Consider the following 19,109-nt stretch of genomic DNA (forward strand, 5'->3'; position numbering starts at 1 on the left):
TATCAGAAATGATAGTTTAATTGGAGGGAGGTGAGCACAGCACTATTTAACCACCGCTGCGCATTGATGGATTGATCCGAGTCTAGTTACGCGCTGTTTGTGACATTCGGAGGGCTCCCAGCCAGCCTCCAGCCATAATTTTGGCTGGACACTGGGTGCTGCCTGGGGCTGGGCCCACGGGAATGGTGTGGGTGCCACTGTCACCCACCCCATGCATGAACAGCCTGTGGCTGAGCACCACCCCGCAGCCCCCTCGAGCTGTCCCCCCTTCCAGCTGCTTTGATTTTTGTGGACAATTGCCTCTGTCCCTCCTGCAGGAGAAGGGATGGGGAGGGTTCTGCAAAAGCACCATTAAATGGTCGGTTCTGTCATCCCAGCTCATCCCCGCGAACATGGCGAAACCGTGCCATGATCAATCAGGGCTGAACATTAATTATGATTACACTCCGGGATCTGGATTGCGATTGATTAATTGATTCCTGGGCCCCTTGCAGCAGCAGACCCTTCATAGGAATTGCAGAGTGGTGCAATGGCTGGCCTGACCGTGGGCAAGATTTGGGGACAGGAGCACGGCGGATTCTCAGAAGGAGTAAGAGGATTGCGTTCTGGAGAGGAGAGAGGGAAAAGCCAGGTCCCTTCACCCGCGGTGCCCCAGCACCCATGGGGGACATCATGTCACCTCCGTGCAGCCACCATGGCACAGAGGAGACATGGCCACTGGGGACCCTGAGAGCAGATCCCGTTGGGATCCCATCCACACAGCTGGGCTGCCGAAGCCTCTTTGTCGCAGGGGCTGCGCCCCCCCCCCCCATTCCTCCCCGCTGCTGATTTCAATCGACCTGCTATTGAAATCAATGCTGGCCGTACCAAGCCCTGCTCTGGCGGGGAGGGGGGACGGGGCTGTGTGACCTAGGAGGGATTTTTCTGTCATTAGGCTCCTGAAGGAGATGCCTCGGGGCTGCACACGCTTGGTACATCCAGCAGCGCTTCCCAGTCCTGCTCCAGTAGTGAGGGTGAGAGAACAAAGCTTCCCTGGGCACCCTGGTGGGGTCCATGAGCCCTTGGGTGTGCTGGGAATGTGCGACCCTGCTCCGGGCATCCAGGGGCCATCCTTCAACATCCTCCCCTCACCACAGCTTTAGGGCCATCCTTCCAGCTCAGCATCCCAACAAACTGCCCGACACGATGGCTCCTCAGCTCCAAGGGGCTTGGGGTCCAGTCTGCATTTCCAGGTGTCGTCCCTGGAAAAAACACAGACATGCATAAAGAGCAAATTTGTGAGCAAACACCTGCTAAACTCACCCGTGTGCTCCTCGACCCTTTCTACAGGCAGGGCTTGGGTACCAGGAGCAAACTCACCCATCCCTCGTGACAAAACACCACCGAGCGATGCCCAGGGTGCCGAGCTGAGCCGCAGTGCCAGAGCGGTGGGAAAACAAACGATTTCAAATAAACTGGTATTAATAGGATATTGATAATCAGAGCAGGGCAGCAGTGAGGGGAAACAAGCAGGGGGAAAGCTTCCTCATGAATCTCCAGGGGAATTTTTTCCAAAGGTTAAAAAAGGAAAAAAAAAAAAAAAAAAAAAAGGTGGGGAAGGCCATGCAGGAGAATTAATTTATTTTGACGGTAATTTTTCTGGTTGCCATTTAAGGCGGACACACGGGAAGTGCTGGGGTTATTGACATATAGACCGAGGAGATGGCAGGACCCCCATCCCCCGGCCCCTCTGCAGCAGGCTGTAAGTGGAGGGCCCGTGATTTATTTAGTATCCATGAATACTGAGTGAAATCAGAATAATGGGGCACTTAGCCGTGTTACTGAGAAATCACTATTGTGATGCAATTTACTTCAATTAATTAAGCCTTTTTTGTTACCATTATTCCTTGTTTTACATTTTGTTTTAAATTTCAAACGATTGGGCACATTGTGGTGGGATGCTGATCGCTGTAGTTACAGCCAGGCGGCAAGAGGCCATAAATACCGGCTGCGCTGCTCGCGCCGTCCCAGCCCCGTGGCCACCCCATGCCCCACTGCCCTCCCCAAAACCCAGCAAATGCCACTCAGCGCCAGCCCGCAGCTCTGGGTTTTGTGCATCGGTGGGTTGAACGGGACAGGGATACACCCGAGGATGCTCTAAATAGTGGTGAGGGATTTAGCTTGTGCAGGAAAAGCCTGGGATTTGGGTGTCTCAGGGGAAATGGAAATGGGAGTTTTTCTCCTGTTGTGAACTGAGAGATTCTGCCCCAGTTCTGGCGATGAGGAGAGAAGGATGAGGCCCCCTCTGTGTCTGCAGAAGGAGATTTTCCCAGGTGGGAAGGCATGTTTTGTTGCCCAGGAGGACTTTTTTTGAGTGTTCCCATGCTGCTTGTCCCACGCTCATTCGTGGGAGCCCTGGACCAGGAGCTCTGGAGGGAGAAGTTCAGGGTGGAGCAGCCACCAAGGGGAACTGCAAAGCCCTGGAGGGGCTGCATCTCCATGCGTCTGCTGATGAAGTGCTGTGTTTCTGCTTTCCCCTCCTGGTATGTCTCAGAGTGGGATAAAGGAACAAGGGCACAGCTCTGGTGGGCAGGGAACGAGCACCAGGAAGTTTGGAGATTCCCCTTCCTGCCTGTGCTGAGCCCTGCATCCCGGTGGGCATCTCAGGGTAAAGGGTCTACAGTGAACTTGGCAGGTACCTCCCAGAGCAGTGTCACACTGTCTTCAGCCTTCATCTGTGGTTGGAATCAGCCCCTTCAGCAGTTACCTGAAACCCCCCAAGGGAGCTGAGATTTTGCAGTAGGGCACCCAGCACTACGGAGACCTCCAGCTGAGCAAACCTTCCTGATCCCCAGGGACCTCAGTGTCCTTGTCCCCACTCTGCCTCTGCCCCTCTCCCTCATCCCCATCCACCAGCATCACGCAGAGCCCAGGGATGCGAGCACACTAAAAGATATCGCTCGCTATTGCAGAGCAGCCAGGAGGTTTTTTTCCAGCCCTCTGGGTGATACTGTTTAACCCCCTGTGATTTCTGTCCCCAGTGTAATCGTACCCACTGCTGCAGCGTAACACCTGGCCGAGAGGTATTGAAGTGGGGAAGGAGCAAAAGGGGGGGGGGGGGGACACCCCCATGAGGACAAGAAAAACAAAATCATGGGGTGGCTGCTGCACCCCAGCCAGGGGCTCTGAGCAAGGGTCTGGTGCTCTCCCTTTAATGCAGGGGAGAAAAAATATTGGTGCCCTGGCCTCCCCCAGGAATAAATTCATACTGCCGTATTGATTCAATTTTTTTTCTCCTTTTGCCTGATTCCTACAGCCCCCTGGGTAACGAAGATTAAGCTCCAAGCCCTTCTGATATTACTTTGAAATGCAGAAATCTTCAGAAAAAGACACTGCATCTCCTCTCTTCTTGGAAAACAGCAAATATCTTTGGGGACAGGCTGGCACTTGCCTATCAGTTTCTTCTCCCATTTCTGGAGCGATCAAGGGCCATGTGTACACGCTCGCACCCATACACGCTCGCACACATGCGTGTGTGCACTGGCGTGGAGATGCCAGCCTCCCTTCTGCCCCCCCTCTGTGCATCATGTTCAGGATTCAAAGACTCACTTGATTTAACTGGTGTTAAACTGCAGCAGGGAGCTCGGGCGAGCGCGGGAGCCAGCCACCTTAATATCAGATCAATTAATTATCAGCCCTGTTATGACGAAGGCTGCTGAAATGTGGGTTGAGAGATCTCAGAGTGCAAGCAAAGAGCTCTCATTTCCCTGGTCCCGTAATCACTGGAGGCAGGCCTGGCCTGTGATCTCGGTTACACAGGCATAAATCTGGAGCAGCTCCAGTTATTTAATTGGTGTCACTTGGGAATTTCCAGCGATGCAGCTCAGAGCCCTCTGGATGGGAGCATTTCCCTTCCTGCCAGCGATTTAACTCCCCCGACCGCAGCAATTGCTCAGCTGGGGAAGGGCGGTTGCTGGAGGCATCACCGTGCTCTGAGCTGCATGGTGAGATTTAGGAAGCTCTGAGGGTCCTGAGCCAGTGAATTGCTGCAGGAAGATGAATGTGGGGGGAAGGAAGGAAGGAAGGAAGGAAGGAAGGAAGGAAGGAAGGAAGGAAGGAAGGAAGGAAGGAAGGAAGGAAGGAAGGAAGGAAGGAAGGAAGGAAGGAAGGAAGGAAGGAAGGAAGGAAGGAAGGAAGGAAGGAAGGAAGGAAGGAAGGAAGGAAGAGGGGATGGAGATACTGCAGGAGGAGGTGTGGGGATAGAGCAGGGAGCAAAGTGGCCCCTTGCAGAAGGGAGGGGAAGCCAGGGACAGGGACAGAGACAGGAGCAGGGGCAGAGTGGTGTTTTTTGATACAGGCATGGTGTATTCACTTTCCAGGCTCTTGGCTGGCAAAGAGCTGGAGCCCCTCATGCAGCTGCCAGGCACTGGAGGTTTTTGCATAAGCCTGGACCCAGCTGTGTGTCCGGGAGCTGCCAAGCCAAATCTTCCAGCATTTGGCCATATTCAGGCTCTTCCCTGGGCTCATCCTCACACTTCTCACAAAAGCAGATCCTTAGGGCTTTGGTATGTCCCCAACCACTGCCCTGTTCCCCTTTGACATCACTGAACTCAGTCCAGGCTCCTCCTTTCCAGTTCTTCTCCCAACATTTCCCATCTTCCTGCAGCAAAGACAGGTGCTCTCACAACTGAGCCCAAGTCTGCTCCTCTCCTCTTCCAGAGCATCCCACATCTTCGGACCCATACTTTGGGCAGCATTTAAGGATTTTGGCTTCTCCCAGCCCCTTTCTGAAGGATGGTCTCAGTTTCCTTTCCCTGCGGGGCATTTTAAGGTCTACTTTCAAAGCCCTGGGGATCTGGAATTTCCTGAATGTGCCCATCTCCACATCTGCACCAGAGGGGCTGCCCTGGGCATGTGCACTCCCCCACGAATATGTTTCCCCCAGAACTCACCTTGAGGGACCTTCTTGGCAGGTCTTGGGTGCCCAGAGGTGGTTCCAGGGGATGCTCAGGGATGCCAGGAGCCACGCTCACTGTATATGTCCACAGGTCACCTCTCTGCCAGGCCAACCTGGGTTCTGAGGCACGGACTTTTCCCCTCCCCACCTGCAAATGAAGTGATATTCTGACTCCTTATTTTTCTATTGATAAACTTTATTGTCCTTTTCTTGCAAACCCTTCAGCAATTAAAAAGAAAAAAAAAAAAAAAAAGGAAGAGGAGGAAGAAGAAGACAAAGGGAGTTGATGTTTGACTGCTGGGCTATCACTTAAGTCCTTGTTCCTGTTTACTCAGGACTTATTAGAGCTCATTCAATGCCTATAGCATGGCTGGATCAATACCTGCTGGGAGCAAGAGAGATTCCGCTTGGCCACTGTAGCCCATGTTGCAGAATTGATCTGCTTGGCTGCTGCAATCTGAAAATCCATCTTTTTGCGCTCTCTCCCTCTCTCCCTGCAGCCGGGTTGCCAAGCAACGGGGGCTCCTTCGGGCGGCCATTGGTCAGCGGCGCGGCCGGCCCGCGGCCCTGCGTGGCCACTTGGCCACTTCGGGCCGCCATTCGTCCTCCAGGACGGCCGCGGGCCGCGGGGCGGCGAGGGGAGGGAAATCAATCGCACCTCACATTTAACCTTTCCGTACAGAAACAAGAAAAAAAATCTTTTAGAAAACTATATTGACCCGTTCCTTATCACTTTGCGCCACTGCGGCCTGCTCGAGCCGGGGCACCGATGCCCGCGCGCGATCAAGTGAAGCACGTCCCCCGCTGAGGCGGATCGCTCTGCCACCTCGCCTTCCCCGGCCCTTCTCTCTCACCTTGGCCGGACACAAAGTTATGCCAGTTTAGCTAAAGGTGTGTTTTTAAACTGATTTCATTAAACTGGGGCAAAACCTTTGTGCGGATGTACTGAAATCAATGTAAACCCCATTTACATCGATTTCGCTTCGCTTTGGCAAAGGAATCGAATTATACAAACCAATACCAACCTGCTTTAAAATGATTTAAGAGTGTCTACACAAGACCAATTTTGGCTTGCAATTTTGTGTGTAGACAAGGCCCATCCCTCCTCTCCAAAGAGCCATTCATTAGGCAAATCCCTCTGCCACAAAAGCCTCTGAGCTCTCGCTGCCTCGGCCTCCCCAGCGGCCTCCTCCCGGCAGCCTCCAGCAGCTCATCCCCGGAGCGGTGCCCAGGACTCGCTCCCGATCCTCCAGCTGAATCCCCAGGGCAGGGTGGTTGTTCCCCAGGTGCTGCACATACCTCAGCACGGACACTGATCCTGGTCAAAATCCCTCCTGCCGCAAGCCCCTGTGTTCTCTGTGCGTGAGCGCGCCGCCCAGCAGTGCCTTTCACTCAGGTCCCCAGCTGGTGCTCTATCTAGATCCCGACGTCTTAGCACAAGAGTGTTATAATCCCTGGCTTGTGATTGTCTTATCTCATCGCAGCAAAAGGACAGAGGGGTCAATAGCAGCACACGAGTGCTCAGAAGTGGACACTCAAAGCCGAGTGCCAAAACCGCTGTGAGATGCCTGTGTCAAGTGGCCTCGTTTCCTCCAGCGCCAATCGCCTCCCTTAAATGCCAGGGTGAGCTGCACTCCTCCAACATCAGCAAAGCCAGCCACCTGCCCCAGACCCCAGAGACCCCCAGCAGAGGAACTTCCCAGGCAGAAAACATGAGCCTGGTGCTTGCTCAGCAGAGCTGGAGGCTGACCCAGCCCTCAGCACAGCCTCTTCAAGGCCCATTAATATCAGGGAACCCCACATTGGATTGTCCTTGTTATCACCGGGTCAGGGGCTCTCCATATTACCTCTTTTGTGGGTTCAACACACAGCTCCAGGACTCTGAGACTGAAATGTCAGTGCCCTACATCCATGCATTTTGTCTGGGCCAAGGGAGGCTCACCGACGTTGACGAGGACCCCAGCGGCCGTGCTTCCAGCCATGGCAAGCAGGCTGAGGGCACCTCACCTGACCTTGCCTCCTTCAGCCAAGGAGGAATCATCACGGAATGTACATACTATTATCTTATTGAAAGATACATAATATTTGAATATTATATTATTATATTATTTGAAAGGTGTGTTATTACCTTATTGTAAAGAACAAAATGCCAGTGGTTTCATCTCAAGTAGAAGAGCTGAATGCAACTCAGCCCAAGGCAGGTGCAGTTACAAGCTCTCTCTCTAGCTTTACATGCAGGCACCCAGACAGGGCTGAATTTCAGTCCTATAAATGAGACCAGTCCCTTGCCATAAGAGCCATCCTCAGCCTGCTGCCATGATTTTCTTCTCTGCAATCACCTTTTTAAATTTTCCCCTGCTACACTAATATTTCAGTTTTTGCACAGAGGAAGGTAGACTCAGACCCCTTCAAGGAAAACACGGCAGCACAAGAGCCCTTTTGGTACTGGCCCTGCTGCTGCATTGCCCTCATTCCGGGAACATATGAAGCCCTTCCCCATCCAGCACAGATCATGACTACTCCAAAAGTTTAGAAAATTTGAAAAATGCCACTTCATCAAAACTTATCTTTTTCCCCAAAGAGCCAGCTGTTTCATTAAATCTCCCTTTTCAAACATTTCATTGGACATATGAAAAGAGTGGGAGTCATCAAATTGCCCCATTTCAACGTTTTCCAAAAGAATCATTTCCTCTTCCATCCCTGTGTAATGTGGTGGTTTTTTTTTGTTTTAAAATCATGATTAATTTACACTAAAAGGAGATTTGAAAAACTGCCCAAGCTGAAATTTAGCTACTATTTTAAAGCTTGTCAAAACCACCTGCTTTGATTGACAATGTCTGCATTCTTTTTTGATTATTTTTTTTCAATTTTTCAATTTTTCCCTTTTTCCCTAATTGAGGAGGGGGAAGAAATTAAAATCCACACAACTTCTCACAGAATGAGGAACCCATTTCCTGCCAGCTCCCAAAACTCTTCTCCAAATTTCTGGGGGATTGAAGAACGTACTTATGGGCTCTGATCATTAGCAACACTTCCTCGAATTGGGGCAGCACTGCTCTCTTCCCACTGGGATTTTTTTCTGATATTTTGTTTTATCTGCATGTTAATGGCTGCTGAATGATCACTTTACTAAGCAGTGCATCAACCCCTTGCAAGCCGTCTGCCCCAGGTTCTGCGAGAACTCCCCACGCCAAGAGGACGGCTCAGGAAGACCATTAACTGATTTTTTGCTTTCACTTAGAGCTTGCAACATTGACATGCCTGCTCAATATTTGACAAGCTATCCGCTGGCCCTGTCCACTGCTGAGATCTGAGCAGCATCTCGGGAAAATATTCCTGTTCTTTGCTGCCACAGAAACCTGCCTTTTTGATCCCGAGCCATGGCGGTCCTGATGGGGCAGATCCTTCCCCCACCAGCTGCCATGGACTGGGAGTAGCTCTGCCTTCCAGAGCCAGTGTGACGGGGAGCAGGTGTCCCCAGTCCTCAGGTGGCAGTGGTATCCCCACGATGGGCATAACTGTGGCCACCCTCCCCTCCTAGGCACACGCCAGGCTCTGAGGGTGTTTTGTTCCCCCTGAAGTTAAGCAGACACACAAGCACTGACGGGCAAGGGTGCATGCTCGTGTCCCTGAGCGCACACCACTGTCCTGTCACTTGTGGCCATCAGGATCTGCCTGGGCTCAGGCACCTGCTGCCTGGTTTGGGCTTGGGCCATAGTCTTAAGGGAAAAGAAGGGGTGTGGCATCTTGCCCCATTCCCCTCCAGCAAGACCCCTAAATGCGTGTATCATCTACATATCTGCTTGGCTTTAAGGCGGAGAATAGACGCAAGCATCAGCTTCAGCACCCCATGCACCTGGGCGCTTGGCAGACACCTGGCTTGTCCCGCTGCAGCATGCAGGCTGCATCCACAAACCCTTCTGGCCTTCTGACAGTGACTTGATCTCTCCTTCACACTGACCCGGGGTTGTGTGGGGACACGGTCCTGGGGAATTCAAGCCGCGCACTTTGATTTGCTTGAGCGTAATGTGCCGGGGTGTTTGGCTGAATGAAGATGCATCACTGAACCGGCGCCAGGAGCAGGCATGCAGCCGGCACTGAGATGCAAAGAGCAAACGGGGAGGGTTCCCCTTCTCTGCAGATCCCGCCAAGGTCACATGTCGGGGAGATGAACCCTTCATGACCGTTAAAAATCTCGAGTCTGGAATTGCAGGGGATTATCTGGCTGTTTTATTCTCCGCTTGTTTTCCATTGAACATCTTCCTCAGACGATGAGAGGGAGAAAGAGGAGGTGGAGGCGAGCAGGAGGGAGGGGAGGTGGGAGAGAGTCAATTGACAAAGTGAGGTTATTAATTTTTCAGAAAAGAAAATGCATTCTACATTTTGAGGAGAAATATTGATACGTGGTTTAATGCTCTTTTATTTCTTTCACTCTCTCTTCTTCACCACTCTAGTTTGTGTTCTGCAGGTCCTGTGTTTGCAGAAGCCTCTGTCCTCGGCAGTAATTTCTTGACTATGAACCAAATCTCCTTGGAGGCGGCTTCTCACTCCTTTCTGCAGGTTTGAGGGGAAGGAGGGTGCAGGATCAGTGCCGCGGGATGACTTCAGGGGCACGGTGCATCTGGCTTCCCTCAGGGGCTTGGCATCCTCTGGGCTGAGGTGTTGTTTGAGGCAGGAATTCTTGCAAGCCACCAAACACCTGAACGCCTCCTTTCAAATTCCCTTTGAAGCTGTGGTTATTTGGGGGGGGTGGAATAGAAAGCCCACGGTTCTATTCCCATCCTCCCTCGCTTTCCCTGCTCAGGTCTCCATAGACATCGTGGCTGGTGCTCTGGCTCATTGCAGCTTTTCTAACCTCTTTTTGCTCTTCAGTCTCTTCTGCATCTTTCTTCATCTTTCTCCACCTGCTCCTCTGCTCCCCTGCTCCTTCCTCCTGCATTATTTAACTTCTGGGGCTCCTCACCCACCAACATCGGCCCCACTGGCCCAAAGTCTTCCTGAAATGCCACAGCAAGGACCCCAGAACCTGGTGGAGAAAGCAGACCTACAAAACCCCTGCCACATCCAGTTGACACCTGTTCTGTTTGTGCACCAGCTGGATAAACTGGCCAGAAAATGCGGTGTCTGGAGCAAACGTGTGCATTTAGCCCTTTTAACCCTACATAAATGAAGGGCAGGAAACAAAAACTTCATCCATTAATGTAATGACAGGTATTTCCCTGTTCTTAGGCTGGGCCTAGTCGAGCAAAACACTTAAGTACATGATTAATTTGAAGTCTAAGAGACTTAAGCATGTGCTTAAGCGTTCTGCAGCTCTGGACCTAACAACAGAGGTTTCTACAGAGCAATCCATGCTCATGACATGTTACAGTGGTAGTTAGATGTATGGATTAAGGGTGCCATAAACAGTTGAGATATTCTGTTTAAACAATCATTTGTTGACAAGACTATTCTAAGCCCATCGAATCCCTAAGTGATAGATGTATGTTGTCTTTCTGAGTCTCATGCTGTATCAGCCATTGATTTTTTCAGCCTGGATGCTAAGGTAACCTTTACCTGAGAGCTTAAGCAGAAAGCAATGGGTGTATGCTCACCGTGCCAGCCACTGTTTGTATTGCTGGAGCGAGAACAAAGCGAGGGCTCATCTTCACATCCATCCGCACTGCATGGGGCTGCCCTGGGCTGCTGCAAGGCCAGGGACGAAGCAGCCCTCTCGGCTGGGGTTGTTCAGTGCTGTCACGGCACATTCATGGAGCTGCCTGGGAGCTCTGGCCAGGGGATGTTTCCTCAGCCGCAGACAGGCAGCCCCTCCCCAGGGTCCTGCTCCTGCCCCAGCCATGTCTCGGGGAGGTTTCTCATCCCCAACCCACCTGGCCACCCAGGGGAGGAGCCCCGTGTCCTTGCCATGCCAGCAGCTCACCACTCAGCAGCCATTTCAGATGTTTGTCCCCAGAGACCCACGGGTGCCCCAGCAGCTCCATCCCCATGCGGGTACCATGTCGGGATGCCCTTCTCTGAGATCTGTTTTAATCACATTTATACAGTGTAACCAGGGGAAGGAATCTATTGACAGTCTGTCTTCACATTTCTGTCAATTCTTCCGTAGACATCATTAAATCCAAGAGTGGATCTTAATTTAACGTGTTAGCTAACGGGTTATTTAATTAGTTTTCAATACACCCCCCCCCAAAAAAAAAAAAAAAAAAAAAGAAGTAGGTGGTGGGGAAATGGACTATGTATTAAGGGAAGGAAAAAAAAAAAAAAAAAAAGCAAAAAAAAAAGAGAGAGAGAAAGAGAGCAAGATGATGAGCACATCCAGGTTTCCCGGATCTGCAGAGAAATTGTCTCCTCAGCCCCTTCGCCCCTTCTCTCTCACAAGAAAGAGCCCTGTTGCGTTTCCCCTTCTCCCCACTGTGTTCAATAATAAATGAAAATGGTAAAAAGCAATTCATACACAGGCTAAGTGTCTGGATTTATTATCAAGACAATTACACCGAGGAGAATTCCCGGAAAATTACTCTTCGAAGTCTTTCTCTGCCACCCCCTCCTAGTTTGGATAAATACAGCAGCAATTACTGCTGCAGGAGAGAGGAGGGCACGGGGAGAGGGGTGCCACCACTCCACGCCCCAGCCGGGCTCGCTCTCGGGGCGCCACCTGCCATCGGGGTGGCTTTGTGCCCAGGGCAGGGGGGGACTTGGGGGTGTGGGTTTGGGGGGAGCGGATGCATGTTTCCCATGGACGAGGCTGTGAGCTGGGTATCGATTATGGCCAGCTGGAGCTCTAAGCATGTGTGTGTGCACGTGTGTGATAGCTGCATGTGGCTGTGAGCTGCTTTGGGTTATTTTAGTGAAAAGCACTCCGTGACCTAGGGTTGGTGTGGAGCAGGCCTGGGCACCCATCCAACAGGGACCTGGTGCCCAGCCCCACTGGGCCCAGTGGAAACAGCTCTGGTCTGACTGGGGGTGGCAGGTCCCTACCTGTCCACATCCCTGCTTCATCCCTTGTTCCTGCCTCACTCCCTATTTTCCCTCATCCCCAACCCTGCCTGTCCCCATCCCTGCTTCATTTCCCTTTTTTCCCTGTCCCCATCCCTTCCTCATTTCCTTTTGTCCTGTCCCCAACCCTGCCTGTCCCCATCCCTGCCTCATTTTCCTTTTTTTCCCTCTACCCTATCTCTGCTTGTCCCCGTCCATGCCTCATTCCCCCTTTTACCATTGTCCTCATCCCAGCCTCACCCTTGTCCCCATCCCTGCTTCAGTCCCATCCTCACCTTTCACCCATCCCATCCTGTTCCTGACTCATTCCCATTTTTCCTCTTCCCCCAGCCCTGTCTTGTACCCATCCTCACCTCGTACTGCTCCCTGTCTGTCCCTTGTCCCTGCATCGTGCTCATTACTTGTGTTCATCCGAGCCTTGTCCCCATCCCTGCCTCATGTCCCTGCATCGTGTCCCCATCCCTGTCTCATGTCCCCATGTCCCTACCTCATGTCCTCATCCCTCCCCATCCCATCCCATCCCCGCCTGTCTCCTGACTCCACCGCTGCCCACCCCGGGCCATGCCCGGCAGCGGGGCACATCCCCGGGGAACAGAGGCACTTGTTGAGGAGACAGAACCCAAGGGACCAGGGAGGGGGACAGTGCCCCCCGCCCCGCACCCCCTTCCCGGACCGCTCCGGTGCGACCGAGTCGGAGCAAACGGCACCGCAGGGGCCCAGCCGTGCCCGCCCCACTGCCCTGAGGCTTGGGGAGAAAAGTCTCCAAAAATAGGATCGCCTCTTTTCGGAAAAGCAGAGATGGTTCCCGAGCTGGGAAAACGAGTCGTGCTGCAACAGGAAAAAAAAAATGCCGAAAATATTCAGAACCGCGAAACGCGGATAAATACACACGCATATGGATAAAATAAATACCATCTCCATGCGAATATATACCTTGTATATACACAGGATGTATAATACAGATATTATGTACAAAATAAGTGCATTGAATGCCTGATTTCGGCTCACAGCACTGGGCAGAGCCGTGCTGCGGAGCGGAGGACAGCTCCCGGTTCGCCTCCGCACGGGCGTTTTCCACCGCGCCGGTACCGGGCGCCCTCCCGCAGCCCCGGGACCCCGTGCTGGGGCACCCCAAAGCCGCCCACGATGTTCCGGAGCTTGGGGGGGGGCACCTGCAGCTTTTGGGGAGCACCCGTGGGTGCCAGTCACCGGGCTCTGCCGATGGCACCGGGCGTTTTAACGCGCGTTGTTAAAAGAAAGGTTTTACCGGACATCGCCCTATATGCTCGGCCCTGCCCCACTAAAAGTCGCCGTTTGGTGGTTTTTAACTTTTTTTTTCCTGTTTTTTTCTTTTTTTCTTTTTTCCCCAAGAATGCTCAGACATTCGTGTTTGGGGATCCCAAATTGCACAAGGAGAGAAATGGCAAAATGGGATGCCCGGACCCGGAGAGGAGAGGGCAGAGCTGGGGGCAGCCCGAGGGGGGTTCCCAGCCTCACGCGCCCCGCAGAGCACCCACAAACTCGCTGCACTTCCCTCTTCTAAGCTTCTAAATCCTGCCCGGGCTCCGGGACGGCCGAGTCTGAGCGTGGGAAAGGCGGAAGAGGGGGCAGGAGGGAGGGAAAAAAATAAAATTTAAATTAAAAAAAAAAGGGGGGTGGGGGGAAATATCCCACCTCGGGTCTTGGCGAAATCCGAGTGGTTTTCACTGCCTTTCCCCAAAAAGCCCCGGCGGGGCCGTGCTGCTGCCAGGGTGTAAAGTTCAGGGCTGGTCCGCTGTGAACTTTTGAAAACAAATCGCTGGTGGAAGAGGCTCCCGGAGGTCCCCTCTACCTTCCCCGGTGCTGGGGGCACGGCGGGGGGGTGCAGGGAAGGAGACCGGGTAGTGGCCGCCGGTGGGTGTTCGGCCCCGGGGAGCGCGACCCCGGCCCCAAGCCGCGCCGCGCCGGAGCTCGGCGGGGAAAAACTCCGGGGGTGACATCGAAAAGAGCGACCGCGGGTCCCCAAACAGCCCCCCCGGCGCGAAATTGGATGGGCCCGGGGCCCCCCGCCCGCTCCCCGCCGCCGCCGCGGCCCCGGCGCTGCCGGCCGCCGAGTTTTGGGGGGTATCAAAGTTTGGGGCAAACGAGGAAAGTGGGCGGCGAGCCCCAGGAGGGGCCGGCTCGGCCCCCACCCCCCCGCAGATTTATTTCCCCCCCTTGCTGCGGTTTTTCCTCCTTTCCCACCGACCCCGGGGGAAGACGAACGGCAAAATAGCGGGCGGGGGGCACCTTCCGACGGCCCCCCCCGGCCTGTCCCTCTCTCTAAATTCACCCGGTGTGTTTTTTACGGAGATGGAGGAAATTATTCGCAGAGGGTGGGGGGATAAAAATATTTCTACATCCCGCAAAAAGGAAAGGAAAAGAAGCCGCGAGCAGCGGGGAAAGGGCCTGAGCTCGCAGCTAAAATTTTTTCAAAGAGAAAAAAATAAAAGAAAAAGGAAAACGCCGAAGGTGCAAACGGGCAATGGGGGGCGGCCCGGGGGAGCGGGGGTTTGGGGCCCAGAAAATGGTTGTGGGGGAAAGGGCTGGAGCCCCCCCGCCGGCCCCGCTGCCGAATTCCTCCCCGAAACGCCAGAAAGCCGAGCTCAAGGCGCAGGGAGACGCCGTGAAATCGGGGAAGGGAAAATCGTACCCGAAAAGGTCGGGAGGGATCTGGGGGACGGCAGGAGCGTGGCTGCCCCCGCCGGGGCTGCGCGGAGCCGGGGGGCGCGGCGGGGGCGGAGGGGGGGGCCCGCGGCGGGACCCCCGCGGGACGGGGCCTCGGTCCTGGCGCTGCGCCCCCCCGGAGCGGGTTTTTCCCATATCCCGCTTGAACAACCCCAAATCCAGGTGGAACTTTTCTGTTCCGGCGTCGCTGGCTTTTCCTGCCTTGTTTTGTTTTGGAAGTGAAAGCGTTTGAATCCCCTTCAAGAACCGGTATCAAAGTCTCTTTTTTTAAAAGCTATTGATTGCAAAAGTCTTATTTAAACCAACACATTTTAGTTTCTCACATTTTAAAACATCATCTGGGGCCCATTGTATGGAAAATCGATTAGCAGAAATTGCCACGCTCTTTGCCTCCCGCTTGATTGTTGTAAAATCGAGACATCCATAGGCAAAGGCTGGGCTGGGAAAGATTTGGAACCGAAATGAAAGGGTTTGCAAGGAATCTATAGGCACTAAATAATTCACCTGCCAGGCGATGGTGCTGTTATTTTGAAGCCTTAAAGAACTTTAAGGAACTTGATTTCCTATAGGGAAGTGCCATGGCGGGATGCGCGGGGCTGCGCGGGAGCCACGTTGCCGCTCGCTCCCGTTCCGTGCCTGGCAAAACCAAAAGCTTTAGCCCTTGGGCTGTACCTGTCCGCCGGCTGCCACAACCCCTGCCCGCAGGTGCGCGTCCCACTCCTCTGGATGTATTTCTGGCCGTGGCGCTTGGGTTTTCGAGCTCTTCCTAAGTGTGTGGGGGGGAGCGGGGGGGGGGGGGCGGAAATACAGAGAGATTTGAGCGCAAAACCAAACGGCTGGAGTGCAGCAGCGCGGACCCGGAAGGCAGGGGTAGAAGCGGGGAGGGGGCAGCAGTGCCCCCCCTGCCCTCTACGCCCCTTCCCCACCGCTCCCGGGGCCGCTGCCCCCTGCCCGAGCTGCTCGGAGCGCCCCGGGGACGGTCCCGGGGGAGCGGCCGCGAGTCCGGTGCGGGCAGCCCCGAGCACCCCGTTCCCCCCGGGGGGCAGCGACGGGCGGCCGGGGGGTGCTGAGAGGGCTGAGCGCTGCCAGGATTAATTCTTGCTTTTTTTTTTTTTTTTTTTTTTTGGGGGGGGGGGTGGTTATTGGCTCCCCCCGCACTGCGCCTCTCTCCCCTCTCGTCCCAGTCGGCGGTCCCTTCGGGTGCTCTGCCCCGTCCCCCTTGTCCCCAAGGCCGCGGGGTTGCGGGGGGGGGGCCGGGTGAGGGCCCCAGCTCCCCCTCCGCACTTACCGCCCCCGGCTCCGCGCCTCGGGGTGCCGGCACTGCCCGGCTCCTCTCGGAGAGCTGCCCGGGCGGCTTCGGAGGAGCGGAGGGATGGGAATTAAATAGAGAGAGGGAGCTCAGGAAGAAAGAGGAGGCGAGGGAAGGGATCAATAGCATCCAGCTGGCGAATGGAAAGAAGGGGAGAGGGCCCCGGCCGCCTCCGAGCAGGCTCCGCGTTGGGGCGCGCAGCGACCGCGGGCAGAGCGGTGCGGGGACGGGACCCTGCGCGGGGACGGGGCTCAGCCCCCGGCCATCCCCGCGGCCTCGGGGCGCTCCGAGCCCTGCTCGGGAAAGCGGAGAGGGAGGAAAAGCCCGGCGGGGTTCACCCGTGCCAGCAGCGGCTCGGGCCCACGGCCCGGCCCCGGGCTGTGCCGCCGCCTCCCCGCTCCCCCGGCCCCGCACGGCTCCGTGCCGCTCGCCTAATGATATTGCATCGATCGGGGAAGAGCCGGGGGGAGGTGGGAGGTGGAGGGGGTAAAGGGGGGGGTGCGCGGAGCTACCGCATTACTCAATTATGTCGCACTAATTACTAAAAAGTCTCTCTCTTTTTTGTTGTTTGCTTGGTGCAAAGCTCGGCGGAGGGCAGAGTCCAGCGCCTGCCCCGGGGGCCCGCTGCTCCGGGCCCGCTTGGGGCTGGGGAGGGGGGGTTGTGGGGTAAGGGGGGGGCCGTGTCACCGTCCCCCACCGTCAGCCCGGCCCGGGGCCGCTGCGCGGGACGGAGGGCGCGCTGGGCAGCTGCAGGCTGGGATCTATCGATGGGCGGTCGATGGGCCGATCGATGCGCTATCGCCATTATTACACTCGATGAAACCGTTTCAGACGCGGCTGCTTCAGCCCTTGCTCGTTCTCCCCCCTCCTCCTCCCTGCGCCCCCCACCTCACTCCCCCACTACCCCCTTAGCCCCCCCTTAACGCCCCCCCAGTCCCTTGATCCCCTGGCGCTGCCCAGCTCCGGACCCCCCAGCGCAGCGCTGCCCGGCTCCGTGTCCCGTTACCTGCCTGGAACTCCCTCCTCCCCCTCCCCCTCCACTCTCCCCCCGACCCCCCCGGGGCCTCCCTTGGGTCCTGGGGGCTTTGCAAGACCCCCCCCGGAGCCGCACCGCTCCCCGCTCGTCCCGCTGCCCAGGCACGTTTCGGGCCTCGGGGGGAGGAGGGGGGGGAAAGAGGGGAGCTGAGAGCGAGGCTGGAAGCAATGACCCCGGGGGGGGGAGGGGGGGGAGCGGTGAATTTTTCCCAAATCCCAGCCCGGCCTGGCCCAGCCCGGCTCCGGCAGGCCGGGCCGCGTTAAAGCGGGGCCACACCCCCGGCTCGGCCCCCGCTCCGCCGGTGACTGCTCCGCGCCCGCATCCTAGGAACTGACGGGGCTTTATTTTATGGAATTGGGAATTTTGTGGAATTCGGCACTAAAGAGATGTCTGAGGGGCGCGGGGGACGGCCGGGTGCGACACTGGTCCTTGTGCTCGGGAGAGAGGGGAACGAGGGATTGGGGCTCCTACCCGCAGCCCCAAATTCAGAGAGGAAATTGACCGGCGTTCCCCTTCTGCTTGGAGAGGGATGGGATGGGATGGGATGGGATGGGATGGGATGGGATGGGATGGGATGGGATGGGATGGGATGGGATGGGATGGGGATGGGATGTTCCCATTTGGGAGCCCCCAGAACCCCCCAGAAGCCCCTCGGCCGCCGGGGCCCCCTGGAGCCTCCCTTAACCAGGCTCTAACCAGGGCCGGAGCCCGGCCGGGGCCCACGCGGGGAAGGCGTGAGTGGAAGCTGCGGATTTTGTGTTTTCGTGTGACTCAGTAAAGCTTCGGCAAGGGGCACGCCGGGGCCTGGGGACCGGGAGCCGCTTCCCCGGCTCTGGCCGGGAGCTCTGGGGGTGGCCGCCGCGCCCTGCTCCCCGCAGGAGCCCGACCCTGCGGGACACCGAGGGGGGCCCGGAACACTCCTGGGGGGGGACAAACCTGGGGTGGACACCAGGAGACAGCCCACGGCCTAAAACCGGCTCTCCCCCTCCCTGCCTTCCTGCTTCCCATCCTCCTCCCCTTCCCATCCCACATCCCCTTTTTTCCCTTCTCCTTTCCCTTTTCCCTCTCCCTTTCCCTTATTCTCCCCTTATTCCTCTCCCTTAATCCCCTTTCCCTTCCTTCCCTTTGCCCCTTTCCCCTTCCCTGCCCACCCCTGCAGCAGAGCGCCGTGTGCCCTCCCCCCGCGCGTCCCTGTCGCCTTCTCCGTGCCGAGGCGCCCCCACACCCCCCCACCCCATCCCCTAAAAGCTGCCCGGGACCCGGAGGGGGGGAGGGGGGCCACAAATGTGGGTGCGGGCAGGTGGGGGGGACACGCGTGGGGACATAGGTGCGAGAGAGGGGGAGTGTTTGGGGGAGACGGGGGGGGAGAAGCGGCTGGGGGGGGGGTCAACCAGGCCCTGGGTAAAGAAAGAATTTGGGGGGAACTCTCGGGGGCGCAGCAGGTGCGGGGGGGAGCAGGGGAGTGCAGAGGGGGTGCAGGGGGGGCGTTGGGCACAGGTGCTTTGGGAGCACACGCAAAGGTGGGGACAGCCAGAGGTGAGCGTGTGGGGGGTGTCAGCCAGATGTGCGGGGGGGGGGGCAGCCAGATGTGCGGGGGGAGCCAGATGAGCACAGGTGTATGCGGGGGGCACCGCGCAGCGCCGCCAGATGTGCGCTGGGTGCCCGGGGGGGGAGGGGAGCACCGATAATGGGGGAGGTCACCCCGAGGGGTGGGGGTCAGCCCCTGGGGGGGGTCAGCTCTGGAGGGGGGGCCACTATGGGGGGTGTTACTGCAGGAGGGGGTCAGTTTCGGGGAGGGGGTCACTATAGGGCAGGAGGGGTGCGCAGCCCCATGCGCCAGGCACCCCCGTACCCAAGGACCGGGGAAGGCGGCGGGGGGGGGGGATATGGGGGGGGCGGCACGGCTCGGTTCGGTGCGGGGGGGGCTGGGGGGGGGAACGGGGGGGCGGGGCGGCGCTGACGTCACGCCGCGGCCCAGAGCGAGGCTGCCGGGAGCCGGCGGCCGAGGCGCGCCGCAGCCGCCCCGAGCGCACGCCCCGCGCCCCGCTCCGCTCCGCGCAACCCCCGCGCAGCGCAGCGCAGAGCAGAGCAGAGCCGGCAGCGCCCCGAGGCCGGGCAGGGGCGGC

At 56.7% G+C, this 19,109-nt stretch overlaps 1 long non-coding RNA gene across 1 annotated transcript; it reads right to left on the minus strand.

The window, feature by feature from the left end:
• On the minus strand, window positions 1–18,247 carry LOC139999748 (uncharacterized). Its single transcript, XR_011805255.1, has 4 exons — window positions 15,927–18,247; window positions 15,311–15,404; window positions 4,932–5,084; window positions 1–1,241 (listed from the first exon to the last, which is right to left on the minus strand). It is a non-coding gene; the product is annotated as an uncharacterized lncRNA (long non-coding RNA).
• Between the last annotated feature and the right edge of the window lie 862 nt (window positions 18,248–19,109).

The sequence above is a fragment of the Anas platyrhynchos genome, chromosome 29, assembly GCF_047663525.1.
Source record: "Anas platyrhynchos isolate ZD024472 breed Pekin duck chromosome 29, IASCAAS_PekinDuck_T2T, whole genome shotgun sequence".
Classification (NCBI taxonomy): Eukaryota; Metazoa; Chordata; class Aves; order Anseriformes; family Anatidae; genus Anas; species Anas platyrhynchos.